This window comes from Bactrocera tryoni, chromosome 5 (genome assembly GCF_016617805.1).
Source record: "Bactrocera tryoni isolate S06 chromosome 5, CSIRO_BtryS06_freeze2, whole genome shotgun sequence".
NCBI classification, from domain to species: domain Eukaryota; kingdom Metazoa; phylum Arthropoda; class Insecta; order Diptera; family Tephritidae; genus Bactrocera; species Bactrocera tryoni.
The window spans coordinates 7,445,051-7,463,250 of record NC_052503.1 but is presented as its reverse complement, the minus strand read 5'-3'; the positions used below and the strand labels follow the sequence as shown (position 1 = coordinate 7,463,250).

Below are 18,200 nucleotides of genomic sequence, written 5' to 3'. Positions count from 1 at the left end.
AAAAGTTCCCAAGAGCACCTATTTCATATACAAATAAATAAATAATTGAAATTGAATCGAACACAACGGCCGTTAATAGAGAGATTTGAATAAATTCGTAAAAAATAGTTTTTAATTATTTTTTTGATTTTTTTTTAATATAAATAATTGATTTATTAACTTTTTTAACTTCAATTTTCAATTTTCTAAATTCTTACTTTTTCTTCTTGAACATTCGAGGTTCTAACTTCTTATGCTCGCAGTCTTACATACTGCCAACATGCAAGTAGGTACATACATGTGTTTGTAGTTACGTATGTGTGTGTGCTTGTAGTCAGATTCGTACAAGCTGCATGGACAATTAGGTTGCTTGCTGTTCACTGCTTGCAGCTGTATATCTATTGGAATAGTGTTTGTCCATATGTATATAGATATATGGCCATGTAATGCATGAACCCAGTTGGAAATGCCATTCGAAGGTCACTGCTTCTAAATGCATATATGTATGTATGTATGTGATTGATAGCACTGGAGATATACGACTACGATGACATCTATTGACAAAATACGAAAAGACTTTTTCGATTGCCCAATATTAAAGGTAAATCAATATGCTCGCATTTTTGCTACATAATCGATATCAGTCGACTATTATTGAGAGTTGAGAGCAAGGGCTCAAAAGTAAGATTTTACGTTGTTCACAGGACAATTGCCTTAAAGTCTCATCTCAAACAGTTGTCGAAGGATTCTATTTTTTTATACTAAATGTCAATGTTGCCTTCTGCTCGAACTTGGCAAAAAAACTCAACACCAATTGAAGTGTTATCGGTGGTATAGCCTCACTTGTCGTAGGTAAAGCGTTATTTTCGCTTGTCAGTAAGAGAGCAACAAGAATCAGCTGATCAGTTGGAATTGGCGCTGACCTATGAATACTACTTCCAGCTGGGTATGTGCATAAAAACCTTTGTATGCAAGTATGGATGTATGTATGTATGAATGGATGTTTGCGCGCGCGTGTATGTGTGTGTGTGGGTATACGTGAATGTAGGTAAGTGTGGAGTGGCCAAACCGGTTTATAGTTGATAGGATTGTACAATATTTTTCTTTCATTTTGATTTTGTTGTTGTTGTTGTTGTTGATGGTGTTCTTTACCTCAGCATATTTTTCTTGACTGCTTAGTTCACTGGCTGTCTGATTGTTGATCGTTTGTGGGATCGGTTGAGTGCATGACTGTCGGTTTGCCAGCGCTACATACAAGCAAGCAAACAAACAAATGGAAATCCATGTGCTCGCTTGTACAAATGTTTCTATGTATGTATGTATGTATGGAGGTGTGCATGTGTCGGTCGTTGGGCAGTTGTAGCCACAAGCAGCAGTGCGTATGCGGTGGCTTATTTTCTAAACCTTCAACACACCAAACGTACACAAATAACACCAACAACTCCAACTGCAACTCCATAGGGGTATATGCATATGTTGGGCGGTGTGTATATGTGCGTTTTCGTTTGCTTTTGTAACACTTAAGGCTATAGCTATTGAGACTTTCAGACTTAATAAAGTTGGCTGCAATTCTTTCCATCATAATTTATAGCGGCAAAGAGGACAAATACCAAAATAAATAACGAGATTGACGAAATTTCGGAACAACTACAGATAAATATATACATTAGGTCTTATAAAGCAGATGAGGCTGCTACATTTGGCTGAAGAGCTTATAGCTTTTGTATTATATTGGGTAGTCGAAAAAGTGTTTTCGTATTTTTATCAAAATTTCAAAATACATCGAATTTTTTCATTATTTTCAGTCAATTCTGAACAGCTATAACATTTTGTCAACTTCCCCGAATTTAATTTTTTTTTGGTTAAATAAAGTCTCACACCTCCAATACTATATGGTATGACACAATGTGATTGGTAGCACTGGAGATACATATATGACTGCAACGACATCTATTGACAAAATACGAAAAGACTTTTTCGACTAATATATAAGTTAGCGTATTAGTGTTACTAACCAGCGAACATATGACAGCTCTTTTGGAAGCTTCCTTGGATATAGCGGTCAAAGTTGAATTCACAAACCGATGTCTCCTCGACAGCAACAATTACGTAAGGATTTCTATTTATCAGATATTGTAGAATGTTTCAATGGAATTTTCTAAGTATATATTTTAAATGCTTATATATTTTTCCAGTGTGATCTCCCATTTTATTATAATTTTTCAAAACAACATAAAATCTTTATATTTTTCCTTAAAACCAACGCGAACAAACGCTAGCAAGCAGACGAACAGCTGATTTGTGCGCAGCAAAAGACAATAATAAAAAACACAAGAAAGGAAACCGCGGAAAAGTGCTCGTGAGGCAAGTGAATGGCGGTCAGGCATTGCATGTGGGCAGACAGCGAAAAGAGCCCAAAATAATCATGAAATTTTGATAATTTTATCTTGGCTTTGCCACGTCAAATTAAGTTGTGGCCCACAAACACACACACACAGGCACATTTGCGGTGCGGTTTGTTGCGTCAACGAATTCACTGTGTCCACACAGCGTATATATTCGTGGATTTATAATTATATACATGTGTATGTATATGCTAACATATATGTATGTTATATAGTACATAGGCGCTTTGCTATATAAAACCGCCAGTGCAAGTAAGTGCATTTCTTTGAATTTCTCCTCTGTGACAAAAGCACTTACTACATTCGAATATATGAGCATGTGTATGTACATTTATATGCATATATGTATGTATGTGTGTGTGCACATGTGTGTTCGTGTATTTCGTGCGATAATAACTTTAAGGTCATGCATCTAAGAACATACATACATATGTACCCACATACTTATCTACATCTTATTTATTCACTGCAACTGTTTTGTTGTTGTTGTTGTTATTGTTTGTTTTTGTGTTTGCAAACTATTTGTCCACTTTATTTGCATTGTGCAATAAATTCTGCCTACGCAAAGTTTTTATTACTTAATGCTTTTTGCTGCAATTGCCCCGCTTAACGGCTGTGCGCGTGTGAGTGTGTGTGCATATGTTTGTGTAAATTGTTCTTGTCGTTCATCTTAGCCTACAACGCAGCGCTATAGTAAAAAGTTTGAGAGTGATTTGTGAATAGTTGGAATATATAGACATTCTTAAGACAGAATTCTTCGTTTGCTCCGATAATCGAGATGCTTGTATGCCAGCCGGCTCGAGATTAGGCAAATAAAAATGTCTGCCAGTTTTTTTTTATTTTTTTATAAAACAATGTGTCGCTTTTTTCACTTTATTTAAAATATTGTCGAGTACCTCCTACTTTTTTTTACTTATTTTTTTTTTTTTTTTATTTTTTATTTTTATTTTAATTCTTTTTTTTTACTTTTATTTTTTTATATTTTATTTTTTATTTTTTTTTAATTTTTTTATTTTAATTTTTAATATTTTTTTTAGCTTTTTTCAAGCGTTATAGCTCATTGTAGACTTATTCATTCAAAAAAATAATAAGAAAACAATGTCGTGAATGATTTATTGATGACTTCCTTGAGTAGGTAATTGTTTTGCTTGGAAAAGCATGAAGTCGAAGTCCCAAATTTTATTTTGCTTCATAAAAGATATTATACTGCCGTTGGTACACAATGCTCAGATATGGAATTGTAAATATGTCTTATCTTCTTCATGCTGTTATGACTGCATTGTGATTACACGTTAGATTGCTTGCTGAAAACGTAGTTTGGATCGCAAATCGTAAATATTTCAACGATCTTATCAAGCCGGCTTCATCTGTCCCAAGCAGTTCATATATATATGTATGTATGTACACATGTTTCGTTAACAAAAAGTCGCTTACGCAGTTATTTCCGCTATTCAAAACAAATATAATCGGCATAACAATGTTTCCCGTTATTATTTTGAGCTTCACACTACCATTGTTCTTTATCTAACAACCTTATACAATCACTAAAATATAGAATTTCACTGACTTATACATAGTTACGGTGGATATTCATAAGAGGAAAAAATTTATTGACGATATGACGTCAAAGTGAGAAGAAAGCGCGAACAAAAACAAGAAATGCAAAATTCACACACAAAGAGGCATCGCCAGCATGCGCTTAACCAACAATAAGCCATTCAAAGCAGCCACCAAAAGCGAGACAGTTGGCCGAATAAAATGCGTTGGCCAACAACTACACGTACAACTATGCCAACAATGGCAAACGTCTGCTGCGTAGCCGCAAAAAAGTGCGAGAAACGCTGATTTACTGAATGAAGTTGAAACGTTGAATCGCCGCAATCGTTTATTATCATCAGACGGTGGCAGACGAAAACTACACAACAACAACAAGGACAACAAAAATAGCAGCAGCAACGTATTAGCAGCCAAAGCACAACAAAAGTGATTCAAATGAAATAACTGTCGCAATAAAAAAAGAAAATAACAAAATCAAAAAGCACGAGGGAAAAAGAAAACAACAAGAAGAAACACACAGAATACTGTGCAAAAATTTCGAGCAATTGCGACAATAGCAGCAACACAAATCGCTGCAGCTCGCAAGCGGCTCTGCGTCGCTGGCATGAAGTAGAAGACAGACAGACAGACGGACAGTTCATCTTATTCTAAATGCTGTCCTCGCTATTTATGCCTATCCTCCGAGTAACATTATCAAAACATGAAATGTTTTATTGAAACCAAAAAAAAGAGCAACAAACAACTGCCTACTAAGTCCCTAGAGTGTTTTTAATGCCAGCGCCTTTTACTTAGCTCGCTTTCTTCGCTTTCAGAATTTAATTTTCATGCTTGCCCACTTCGCCAACTCAGTAAAACTGACCACGCCTCCTCCAACGCGTCAGCGCAGCGCTGCAGCGCCTAAAGATAGATCAAGTTATTTATGTCCCACTCGCAGCACACGAAAGCCCAACAACGCCAACACTAACAACAGCAACAACAACAAAAACACCGCCAAAAGCTGGGGCATAAAATCTCATTTTTGCGAAAATAAGTGTGCGACAAATGCTGACGCAGTCATGTGCCAGCACAGCCATGGCAATAGCAACAACAAGAGCAACCACAACCACAACCACAAAGCACAAAACACTGCAATGTGACGATCGTCATCATAGTCGGCGATCAGCCAAGAAATCGCAACAGTAATAACAACTGAGCTGCTGTAGTAGCATCATCGACAACATTAAGCGCACAACGATGGCAACCGGCAACAACAGCAACAACGGTAATAAGAAGAAAATTACGCCACAACATCCCGCCTTGCTATGCGCGACGCTTATTAGCTTGACTGTTGGCTGGCTGTTTGGCTGCTTGGCTGGCGGCTTGCAACCTTATGCGCGCCCCCACCCCCAGCCGGCGCAATTCGGTCGGCCCCAGCGGATACTGAAAATTTTCGGTTATTTTTAACTTTGCATCGCGACGCTTGCTGCGACGGCGTTGCGCCGCCGAATGTGTTGCCACTGCAACGTTTCAATAATATTCCCTCAACGCGCACACGTCGGCAGCTGTGCGTGCGTACGTGTGTGTGTGCGTGCTATTTTTGCGAAAATTTTACGAAAGCGTTTGGTCTTTTCGCTGGTTCGGTGGTGGAGGAAAACGCATCGCAAGAAACTACGGCAATGTTGTGCTATGTTGGGCTGTGCTGTGCTGGTGGCTCCTCAGCTATTTATCCGCGTACCGTTATACGCGCGTGCATTTACGCAAGTGAGTAATACATATTTTGGTTGGTGTCGTTGTCGGTGTTGTTGTTGTTGGTGTTGTTGTTAATTTGTATGACGCGCTGGCACAGCCAGGGCTGCAGCGGCCACAGTTAGCCTCCCAGCCGGCACAGGTTTATTGCTGCTTGTTATTATTGTTGGTATTTTCGTTTTTATTACTGAATGTGCGTGCACTTGTTGTTGTTGTACTTGTTTTTGTTGTCATAGTTGAAAATAATTTTTGTTTACTTCTTACTTATTTGTATTAACAATTTCTCGTTCCTTTCGTTGAAAAGACGTCAATGAACGAGGAATGATCTTAAGATTTCAGTGACTTTGCGGGTTTGTGTACACTTATGCATAGGCAAGGCTCTGCGGATGGCATTTTTGAAAATTCCTTAGCAAATTTCAATGGGATTTTTCAAGTATTGTTACTGCAAAAAGACTTAATTGATTTATTATGTTGTCTTTCTTAATACAACAACAAAATTCCCATTCTTATTTATTCCTTGGAAGCATTGCGGAAACAGTTGGAATATTTAAGGCTTTCTGCTTTACACCGAAGGCGATGTCCAGCTGAAACTGTGGGTTTAAAAATTATTCCTCAACGTAACCCTAATGTTATGGGTAGAAAGTGTTGTACCTGAAATGTTGCTTCTTGAGAAACATTTTACATGATTACTGGTATTTATCGGTGATTGTGGGAGTGCTGTTTTTCAGGCTTAAGTTACCTATTTCTCCGGGAGGCGTTTTTATCTATATAAGAAGAGCGATCTCGATTTTGTTTATGACTTGTTATAGAAACTTGTTTCTTAACTAAATTTCTCTTTGTTTTCCTCTAACCGATAAGTGTTATGTTTGGATAAAGTCTATGGACATGAATTCAGACATCTAACCCAATCCTTCTATGGTTATAAGAAATATCTTCATTAGGACACTAGATTCAATTTTGGGGTTTCAAAGCCATGTGAAAAATTGAAGTATTAAAAGCGATCGCAGATAAGCAAGTTGAAACCTCAAGTTTCCAACATATTATATAAACTTTACGGACATTAAATTTCCAAAAGAAAATATTTTAAGGAAAACTTTCTGCATTAACTGTTGAAAAATGTTAGAAATAGAAGTTAAAGAACGCAAACACGATTCGAAAGCGATTACAAAAATAAAAATCTTCAACTTATCATACTCCTCAGTTACTTAAAATTTCGTTCAAAAAAACGCGAAATATTTATTCAATATCGCCAAGCGAACGCCAAAACGTTCGCGACAAATCAATAAGATTGCGATACGAGTTAACAGCCAATAAACGTATGTATGTATGTATCGTGTGTATGAACTCGCATATAGACGCGCATAAAATGAATGAATGTGGAAATATTTATCATGCCTACACTCGACCACACATGCGTACATATGTACTTATATATTTTGATATATTATACACGCTTAAATATATATAAGCATGTCTATATATGTATATATATATATATATACATATGTGCGTGTGTGTATTATCGTGTATGCCTGTGTTTTTACGAATGAATGAATGAATTTTTATAAACGACTACTTCCGCCCCCCAGCTTCTACGCCTGCTCGCCATCGTTAACTCGATCAGCAACGGGCGACGGTTCAATGTGATCGTGGCAGTAATGAAGCACACACATAATCAGCGACCACAAACAAACACGTTGACATACATACATACATATACCCTACATATGCACTTTGGAGCGCGTTGAAGTGTTGAGAGATGTTGTGAGATGTGAGAGGAGGCGCGACGCGGCCGTAGTCGAGGTCAAAAGATTAGTGGATCGTGTCGTGTGCGCTTTGTGGAGAGGAGCACAAACGATTGTGGCGATCGTCGCACAAACAAGTATGCATGGGCTTGTCTCATACAAACAAACAAACATAAGAGCATTATTAGTTAGCTGCGCATGGCAACACCGGATGTGAGCCGGGCGTTACAAATGCCTGGCATACAATTTACTGATTTTGCTCGAGTAAATGTTTATGATTTGAAGAGAAACTATGTTTGAGTGTAAAAGCGGTTAGAATTAAATGGAAAATTTCGTTCTTCAAACTATTGAAAAATTTCGACTTGTTAGGCGACGTCTCGAAGGTTGCTCAGATAAAATTGTTCAGGCTAATGAACTTCATCAGAAGCATAAGGTTCAGAGCGGAACCAAAAGAGTCAAGGGGCTTTAGTACCGGTGGTATCACAATGGCCCTCCTAAAGGCCTAGGTAAGAAAATTCGTTTCAGATACAAAAATCTGTATAAAAAAGTTTTGTTTTACACAAATAATGCTTTTAATTTGTGACTACTGAAGGGTTTCCGATCATTAAACGCTAATAATAGCATGTTATGGAATTTTAATTTTATTTGAACTCCGCCTTTCATATATAAATATTCTGAAAGGTTTTCCTGTAACCCTTATGCTTTGAATATTTTCCAAAGCAACGTAAAAAATAATGGAAAAAATAGAAAACTTGTTTTGTGTCAAAAGCAACGGATTTTAGTTGTAAAATTAGTTTTGATTGTATCGAACTTATAGACTATCTATCCCATTAGGATCGTTGCGACAGTTATGTCTACTTAAATACTTAAATTTATTTATTAATTTTCGATTGCAAACTTACATTAAATGTTAAAAGCAATCCAAGCGTTATTCTGCAAATGCACATTCACAAGTTGTTATAGTTGTTGTTGTAGTTGGTGTATGAGACAATCAAAAAATCCTTGCAATAAATTGTAGAAACGAAAACACTTTTCGAACTTCTGGAGGAAAATATTCCACCACAATCTCTATTTTATGAACTTTCTCGAATCAGTGGGATTTTTATACGAAAATATTTTGCACTTTTTCTTCGCAGCCGATGAAAATTATATCAAACAGTAAAATTGGAAAACTATGTATTTATGCATGTACTTAATATTCTTTCAGACACATCCGCATTTTTCCTTTTTTTTTCTTTTTGATTTCTGGTGTCAATAATGCTTTGACACTGTTTTCATAAATTATTTGCTGTGCAAAAACTTTTCGCTGATAACGGATTTTTGAAATATGTACGTGCTCAATTTTATTTATATTTGCAATTTCACATAAAAACTCGCGACGTACGTTTTTCGGATGTGCATGTACGTATGTAATATTATGAAAATTTCGTTTAAGTCGGCAATTTTTTTTAATTCTTTATGCTTCTCTTTTGCGTGAATTCATGTGTTTTGTTTTCACTTTTCATACACTCCGCCGCCATTCAGCTTCGATTATTACTTCAACTTTGGCCTTTGCCAGCTGAGGAAGTATCTAAAAATATACGTACAAAAACACAGATTAGAAACCTCGTCGATTTTATTTTTACATGATTATTGGTGAATCAAGAGCATATTTGGTATGCCGCAATATTAGAACTCTCACTTGCTTTCCAACCCACTGGCCAACGAATTCGAGCGTATATTTTTCAGGAAATTTTTATTTTGTAAAAAAACGCTCACTTGACTGCATAACGGTTGGAACATAATCCGTACAACAACTTACGCAAATACATATAGAATATAAATAACTTTTTTTTGTAATATTTCTGAACGCACTTTACTGTTACTCATTAACCGCTCGAAGATTTTGTGATTTTCGTATATTTGCACTGCACCTTCATCAACACATCACACGGTCCGTTTGAATATTTTCAATATTTTCGTAACGCAACTTGTTAATTTGTATTTTTTCGAAAATCTATATCGATTTTGTTTTCAATGAGCAATGCCTTAACGTTCGGAACGTATTCGAAAAATACATAGGAAAGAATTGGTATTGAAAATATCCGCACCGTTTGATCCGTTCCACACGCTTTTAGTCTGATCGCACGACGAGCGCTACGTTTGACGAGTTTTTAACTCACAAACTTTTTTAAGCGAAATGAACTACGCTAATGTGCGCGACGAGCCGCCAACCGACAAAATTTTTGCCTTCTCGCTGCCAATGCCCACATGCCATCTATCCATCACCAACAAAGCAGTCCGACACGTACGAACACCACACACATTAACCGCATATACGGACATAGTGGGCGAAGAGCGTTAATGCATACATATAGGAGCTGGAGCATAACAAGATTGAGAGCGGTGAGTAGTGGTTTGAGTCGATTGTGTAGTTTGAGTGAAATAACTCAAAAACCGATTCTCTTCGAGTGTTACCAGCGAATTGGCAAGACTTTTATATCGAGCAAATCTGAGCTAGCCTGCGGATCTTGAGTAAATTACTTAGCCGCCATTGACCATATATAGTGCATATGAGTGAGCGACTTCTCACTTTCAGTTGCTGACTCGTTCAGCGTTAAATCCAATTGTGATTGTCGCTCTGTGCCTACCATACTACCGGTCTTTTTCGTTAGTGTGTCTGCTGCTTACTTATGTCGGTATGTTGGCGTTCGCCCACTTGCGGCGAATTCATTTCAAAATGAATGAAATTTAATGAATGCCGGTGCCATCGAACGATCTCGCCGATAGCTAGCAACAAAAACTTTACCATTTTATGAAAATGAAATGAAAGTACTTCGTGTAGTGTTGATCGGGCCGAGGAGAGGTACCCCTGTACGCTATACCTGATTACATTGAAATCCATAGGATGTAGACTTGAATGCATGGTTATGTGTAAACAATCATGACCAATTCGCTGGAAGTACGTATCCAATTCGCCTTCGTCTATACATACAAACATTCAATCATAAATAAATGCAAATGTCTGAGAAGTTTTGCTTCGATTCATTTTTCCGCTGCTGCTGCTCAATACCTCTTGTTTTTGCCTCTTCCTTAGTTCTACGTACTTCTGCCTACATTTTCTTCATTTTTCGAGTGTCTTTTTTGATTTTCATTTTAGTTTTTATTTTCTCGTTTTTCGTTTTTGTTAGTTGAACGAATTTTTCATTCTCAAATTTTTGCTGTGGCAGCAAGAACCGAGTGATCAACCGACCAGCCATTATACGGTCGGTCGGCTGGTGCTCGGATTCGAGTATATGTATGCACATGTGTGTTGTATATGGCACATGCACACACCAGCATACATTCATGGTGCACATGTACATATGTAATTAGGCGAACGGATGGGGCCGGATGAGCGTCTAAACAGCCGTACATATGTATGTGCATACATTCGTACATACAAGAATGTATGTATGTATGTAGGTATGTCGTGTGTGTATGGGGCGTATATGTAGTCGAACTTACCAACTGACAGCAATAAAAGTCGACATATCGGGTCGATAGTTGGACCAGCACACCATCATTTCTATCTATCCATGAATTTATGTACGTTTGTATGTCTGTATGTATGCATATGTTGAAAAGTGATTATGTATTTGGATTTTTATGACTGCGTGTGTATGTGCTTGAGTGATCTTAATGTGAGCATGTGTATGCCGCATGCTGACTGCGCACACACACTCGTACATGCATTATGGCCATGTGTGTGTGTGTGTATAAGCGCGTAGTTGGGTTTGCAAACTGATGATCGTGTTGTTAATCGTGTTGATCGTCCTCATCCGCTGTCGCGCTCGCTGTATTCGCGGCAGTTGAATGCTGAATGAACTGAATGGGCAATTTTTGCGCTTTCAATTTCGCTATGAACATGCACACATATGTACTTTAATATACGCATACATGCATACATATGTACATAGATTTGGACGTGTATAATTTCATGTTTGCTTTTACGATATACACGATCAGTTGACTATTCAGCAGAGGATCAACAGTGAATCGCTAACTCGCTTAAATCGCACAACTCTGAATATTTTATATACGAGTATAGTTTTTACATACATACATACATATGTATGTATGTATGTGGGCATATATGTACATAAGTATGTAGACTTATGTGACCGCATGCACTCTAGTTTATTTAGTTAAGTCGGGTTGAGGCTGACTGAACCGCCATCTCTATGTTGATCAGCGCGGCGCATCGTAATCTGTGTGCTGAGGGATCGCGAACCGGATCGCGTACGCAGAGACAGCTGTGGTGACTTGTTAACCAAGCGTGGTCCACACTCAAACAGGGCACATGGCGGACGTACAAATTAATGACGACTATTGTTGTAAAAAAGTTCTGACTATTAAAGCATAAATTCACATGTGATTGTGTTAGTGTTGAGGGTCGTTGTTGGGGAACTCTAGCGGTCCTAGTCTCCTAGCCTTACTGCCATAGTCCCCCTATTGGCTGTAAATGTGGGGTTTGTGGCGCAAGTGGGCAACTACATGTAAAATTGTTGTCGCCATCTTATGTGCGCTTTGCTGCAGCCTCTAGATCGACTATTTCCGTTTTTCATTACCACTATGTGGCACCCTCGTCGTTAAAACCGCTTCCATTGCTCCCGCGCAATTTTCAATTATTTTTCTTTATTACATAGATTATTATGTAGAGAAATAATATGTATACACGTATGTGTGTATATTATTAACTAATTCCTATATAAATATACATATATGTACATATACATGTCTGTGCATGAGCATACATATGTATATATGTACATACATATGTACATATGTTCGCTTTCTCGCATGCCTTTGTAGTGTTTTTGCTTTCGCAATTTTGATTTTTTTTCTCAGCTATTTTTGTTACGCTTTCTCGATCGTTGCGTTATTATTATACATTTTGTTGTCTCTTCAATTTTATTTTATTTTTATTCCAATGTTTCTTATTTAATCGTTTTATTGCTTTGAACTTTTTGTTTTTGCATTGTTGTTGTTCCACTCATGTACACCGCATATTTGCTTAAAATGTTGCTGAATATAATTTAGCTTTTTTACGTGAGTGTTGTTGTTTGTGTTGCTTTCATTTGTCAATGAAATGAATGAATTTGCACTTGTGCCATGGCGATGGCGATGGCGAAAACGAACGAACGTTTCGGTGGGCGGTGAAGAAGGAAAGCAAGTGAGCGGACGACACTGAAGCGTCGGAGAGTGAGCTGGTGAATTTTTTGTGGGGGAAGATGTTTCATTAACAACTAGTTGTAAGCGTATGTAGGTGGGGATATAGAAGGTAACACAGTAATATACATAGATACTAGACTAGAAGTAAGGGAGTTATATATGGGAATAAATATTTTAGATGGAATTTTTATGTTTCCAGGAAAAATGGATCGTTTAGGCACCTCTAACAAACTGTAGCGTCTTGCAAACCGCTTTGCCGCTTCCAAAACGTCGAGCGGTCGAATTTTCGTTTACGCTTGCTGATGTTTGATTTCTATTAGGGTCATGAAGCCTTCATAGGGTGTTTATGAATACTTTTGGAAATGTGATAAACAACTGACAGTATTCACATTGTAGTTGTTCTTGTTCCAGTTAACTTTTTACTACACTTTGAATTTCGAAATTTTACACAAGATGAATTCTTCAATCAGCACATTTTTTATAACTCACTTTTCAGCGGAAATCACTACAATAGCACACACAAGCACTAGGGTGTATCGTTTCACCAAAATTCGTTATTTACAACGAAAATTAATTTCATTTAACACAAAACCAATGAACGTGATATATTGTATATTATTATTTTTGACTTCACTTATTTGTTAGTGTCGCGTAAGAATCTCCATATCCACACACACACACACTCGGAACGACGTTAACCAAACCGTCCACTTCGCCGAAAATATCTCAAGCAACTAATGTGTCCGCAAGCTGCCCAACCGAAACGCCAACACATGCGCTGCACTCAGTTTGAGTGAGTCTAAAGCGGAGAGAGCACACCAACACATGTGCAATGAGACTGGCATGCACTCTTGCACAAACACACATACTGATGTGAGCTTGGCCGCGTATGTGTAAATCGAAAGGCAATTCTACTGATTTCTAAATGGAAGAGTGTTCTCGCGCTTTCTTGGCATGTGTTGGTTAGTGCGGCGAATTCGGCCACGTCGAATGGTGCGCTCTCTGCTTCGCGGCGGGTTCGTTTTTTCCGATGTGTTGGCGAGAGTGGGCCCTCATGCTGTGCATCGGATATTATTCATTCATTCATTCAACTTTAGGCGTGTTTTCCTTCATTTCATTTATAATTATTTTTATTGCCTTTTTTTGCAGCGAATTCAGTTCTAACGGCTACCAAATCTATCGAGTTCAATTTAATTTATTTCCACCTACCTACAATGCTTTATTATTTGTTACTAACAAATACACTCCGCTCCAAGCAACACAAGCTGCTTGCTAAAGGCTAAACATAGACCGGTCGAGAGTTTTAATCACAGTTTTGCATAATTCGAATTGATTTACTTTTTTTATTTGTTGTTGCTTTTACTGCTATTTAAGGTAGTTCATTCACACATTTTACACTTTTTCAGCAAATCTCAGAGCGCTTCTCTCGAACAGTTTACATTCAAAATTCAGTATGTCACAAACTACAGTATCCAAAAACGACTTCGAATAACTGTGAAGAAAAATTAACATTTGGAAATCAGATGTTTTATCAGACGGATGATGAATTTAAATTTTTTTTTGTTTGGTAAAGTCTGGGATATTACAAACTTGTCGGTTATTAAATTGCCAGGGTTCGACGGAAACCCATTGGAATTTATGAGCAACGAAATAGCTGAACTCTACCATGGTGGGTAATTATAGCCAAGTATTAATTAAGAATTTCAGTTCTGCTTTCTCCAGAGTGGATCCTTATCCGAAGCAAAGCAAATGGTTCTGGTACTGAATGATGGCAATTCAAAATATCTTTGACGTCACTGTTGACATTCATAATTTTCATGTCGTAAATAATTTCGTCTATCTTGGAAAAAGTATTAACATAAACAACAATGTCAGCCTAGAAATCCAACGCAGAATAACTCTTGCCAACAGGTGCAACTTCGAACTGAGTAGCAAATTGAGAAGTAAAGTCTTCTCTCGACAAAGACCAAACTCTACAAGCCACTCATCAACCGCGCCCTGTATAGTGCAGAGACATGGACGATAACAACAATTGATCAGTCGACGTTGCGAATTGTCGAGGGAAATATTCTGTGGAAGATTTAATTTAGTCTATTGCGCATTAGCAACGGGAAATAGTAGTCGATGAAGCGATGAGATGTACAAGATTTATGCCGACTTGACATAGTTCAGCGAATCAAGAGACAGCGTCTACGCTGGCTAGTTCATGTCATCCGAATGCATGAAAACACTCCAGCTCTGAGAGTATTCCACGCAGTACCCGTCGGGGAAAGCAGAAGAAGAGGAAGATTTCCACTTCGTTGGAAAGACCAGGTGGAGAAGGACCTGGCTACGCTTGGAATCTCCAATTGGTGCCAAACAGCGAAAAGGAAGAACGACTTGGGCATTGTTGTTAACTCGGCTATAACCACGTAAGCGGCATCTGCGGCAACAAAGAAGATTAATTTGGAATTTGTGCGTGGGGAACGTTGCTCCAGAATAATTCTACATACTTTGCAAGGCCTTACAAGGCTGTGAAATCTCCGATGTTTTTCGAAGTATTTCTTAAGCTCCTCCAAGAATGTGACAATATAAATTTGAAATTTGCATGTATTCGTCAAAAGTAAATTATTTATAAAACTTTCGCATGAGACCACAAAACCTTCTCCAGTCGAGATCTAATACCTCCAATCACCGGTTAGGCTCGAAACATGAACAATCCAGCGCTTCAAGTGAAGATGGTTTTTTCACTGTGTTCAGGGTTCTGAGCTAAAATTGCCTTACAAATTTATGATTTTATTGGCTAGTTTTTAAACAGTTACCATAAAATTTCGAAGAAAGTTTGAGATAATTTTGAAATTAAAAAAAAGAAGCTTAGTAAAAGTATTACTCACCAAATCGACTCTTGGTTTTGTAGGGATCATAAAATTGGGATTGACACCTCTCATTCCTTGGTGGGTAATAAAGAAGCTTTTAAACAGTGATCGTGTGGTTACAAATGGAAAAGCTTAAACATCAAACCGAATAAGAAATAATTGTGCATAACCGAATAGAGACAATTATATTTTACTGAAATTCGTCTTGATTAGTTCAACCCAGCTCCAAACACTCAAACGCACGCAGCATTTGTGCCACCAGAATGAAAGTTATCGCCTATTATAAATCTCAAACCAAATTTAGCTGACTTCCTACTACATATGTGCATGAGTACGATTCGAAACTGGCTGATGAAAAAGCTTCACTGCATTTTGTAAAACAAGTGCTGAAAAAATAAAGAATATACATGGAAAGAGAATTGAGTTTCTAATAACAAGGCCCCCACAAGCAATAATTAACCCAACGGTAAAAAATCAGCAGTACACACACCAACATACACACCAGGTTAGCTTATATGTTGCAGTCTCTGTAGATAAGTATAAAGCAGTGACGTTTTCAATGACTATAACACACCGGATATGTGTGATTACCCCTATAGCAACCGAATGAGTTAATAAATACAGAATGCCACAATGGCCCCAAACGGTTCTAACCAGTAGTGCGGTGCGAATGTGAGCAACAAGGGGCCGAGCTACATATGCCCAACAGCGACCACAGTTACCATATGCGTTTGAGAAAAAGCAAAAAAAGTGTTTATTGTATATTTAGGGTAGCTTCCATTTCCGGTAAGACATACGCGTAGACATATCAACATACATATATGTACATACAAGCCGACCAAGCGGGTTCGTGCTGGAGGTAAATCGAACCACTAATGTTTTGAAACGCTTTATGAAATTTTTCTTCAAATATTTAGCTACTTATATAATATTAACATAGTCAAGACAGTAAACTACACACACATACATATATTGTGTCAATTCTGATCAGAAACGAAAGAGGCACGATAAACAGGTGAGATCGACGATTTCATCAAATAAAAGTAAACGTTTGCTCGTAAGAGACTACGAAGGAGTACATAATTAGTGGCAATTTTGTAGGAAGCGAAGGACAGGGACAGTTTGATTAAGCTTCCATGCTGACACACCTGGCAACACCGTGCCGTGGAGCCCCAAACCGCACTGCCCACGTCACGCCGCCAAGCAGTAATTCGGTTTCGTGTGCGCGTTTGCGTTACGTTTGTTTGCACACATTCACATACATACATACATACGAACATACAAGCGTACATGTGTACACATTTGCAACAATATTTGAACACATGACCATATACGTTTTATCTACATATACATACATATGTACATATGCTTGTGTGTGCGTTTATGTGTTGAAAACGGAAATTGAAAATATGCCAACTTGTGGGCGCTCACTCGCGTACACTCGAGCGTGTGGAACATTCGACGGTCGGCGGTGGAGCGTTGCCCGCAACAGCAGCAATCGCTTACGAAAATATGGTCGTTTGCAGCTTTCGACGCGTGTTTGTACTAATGTGCCTACATGCATGCACCTACATGCACACACACAAACACAAACACAAACATGCATACAAATATCCAATTGCAGCATTTATGGTGCGCAGCGGCGAAAATTTATTTATGCCGTCCATTCATTTAAATTTAAATCAAACAGTCTCGAGTGGCGGCGCAGCAGTAGCAACTACGCGCCGACGGCAACGGCAACGGCATCACCAGTCGACAATCGGCAAAGCTGTCGCGGCACAAGTCAGCGGGCACGATGCACAGCGATTGAAATCGAGTCGTATTGAGCAGACTTGAAGTTGTGGAGTTGTGGAGTAGTGTGGAGCGTGCAGTGGCATGCACCTAAATATTTTCTTATGAGCTCGCATGCGTGTGTTTGTATGTATGTACATATGTATTTTCAGTTATAGGAGTATTTAGTACGTAAGACGCCGACGACGTTGACAAATAAGCACAGCGAGGCGGTAAATGAAGCACACACAAACATTCACACACACGTCACAAATGCATATCGCTTACATGGCATACATACATACAAACATATGTATGTGCATGCATCCATTTGGCTGCGCATGCATACGATACACTTGTGTGTAATTTGTACAAAGTTGCGGTATTATGAGCGGAGCGTAAGTGGAATTACAAGTCGGAAAAGTTTGAAGAAAAACCACATAACCCTTATGTACATACAGCCGAACACAGAGGCACATGTTCGTAGTACGCGATTTGTGCGTTCAGGTCTCGCTGTGCGCCGCCCACTACGTGCTCCACCAGCGTTTACTCGTGTAATCAGCGCTTATATTTCACTTCTTCGGTGTGTATGTACGTATGTATGTATGTATGTATGTATGTTGCGCGTCAACTGGCTGCCATGAATGATTCGCAGAGTCGTGTCTTGAAGCGGCCTAGACCGTAGCCACTACTAGACAATAGCCAAGGCGACTTGTCGGCCAAACAAGAAGTTGTATTTTTCCAACGAGATTTTACGGGCGGCGAATTCAGTGCGGCCACAGTGGCTCGTCAATGCACCAGTGACAGTTGCAGTCTTCTAGACAATTCATATTTGTATATGAATGCATGTATATGTGTGTGTATGTATGCATGTATATACGTTGAGTATTCGCGTGGCTAGAAGTGGTGTTGCAACTTTCTTCTTTGTTGCTGCTGTTGACTGTTGATCGGAATACTATTGCCGTTATTGT

General features: G+C 38.4%; 1 protein-coding gene across 5 annotated transcripts in view; it reads right to left on the bottom strand.

Annotated features, from left to right (window-relative positions):
- LOC120776806 (protein sprouty) overlaps nt 1-18,200 on the bottom strand; it is a 53,417-nt gene that overhangs the window by 15,718 nt on the left and 19,499 nt on the right. Inside the window, exons 1-2 of one of the 5 annotated variants that reach the window (XM_040107802.1) lie at nt 12,826-13,303; nt 8,314-8,981 (exon numbers count right to left, since the gene is read on the bottom strand). The exons of 1 other annotated variant lie outside the window; for it this stretch is intronic. The gene's annotated coding sequence lies outside the window, so the exon portion shown is untranslated. Of the gene's footprint in view, nt 1-8,313; nt 8,982-9,092; nt 9,651-12,825; nt 13,304-18,200 lie in introns of those variants that run through there. 3 more of the 5 variants (XM_040107805.1, XM_040107803.1, XM_040107804.1) reach the window with 3 other exon arrangements.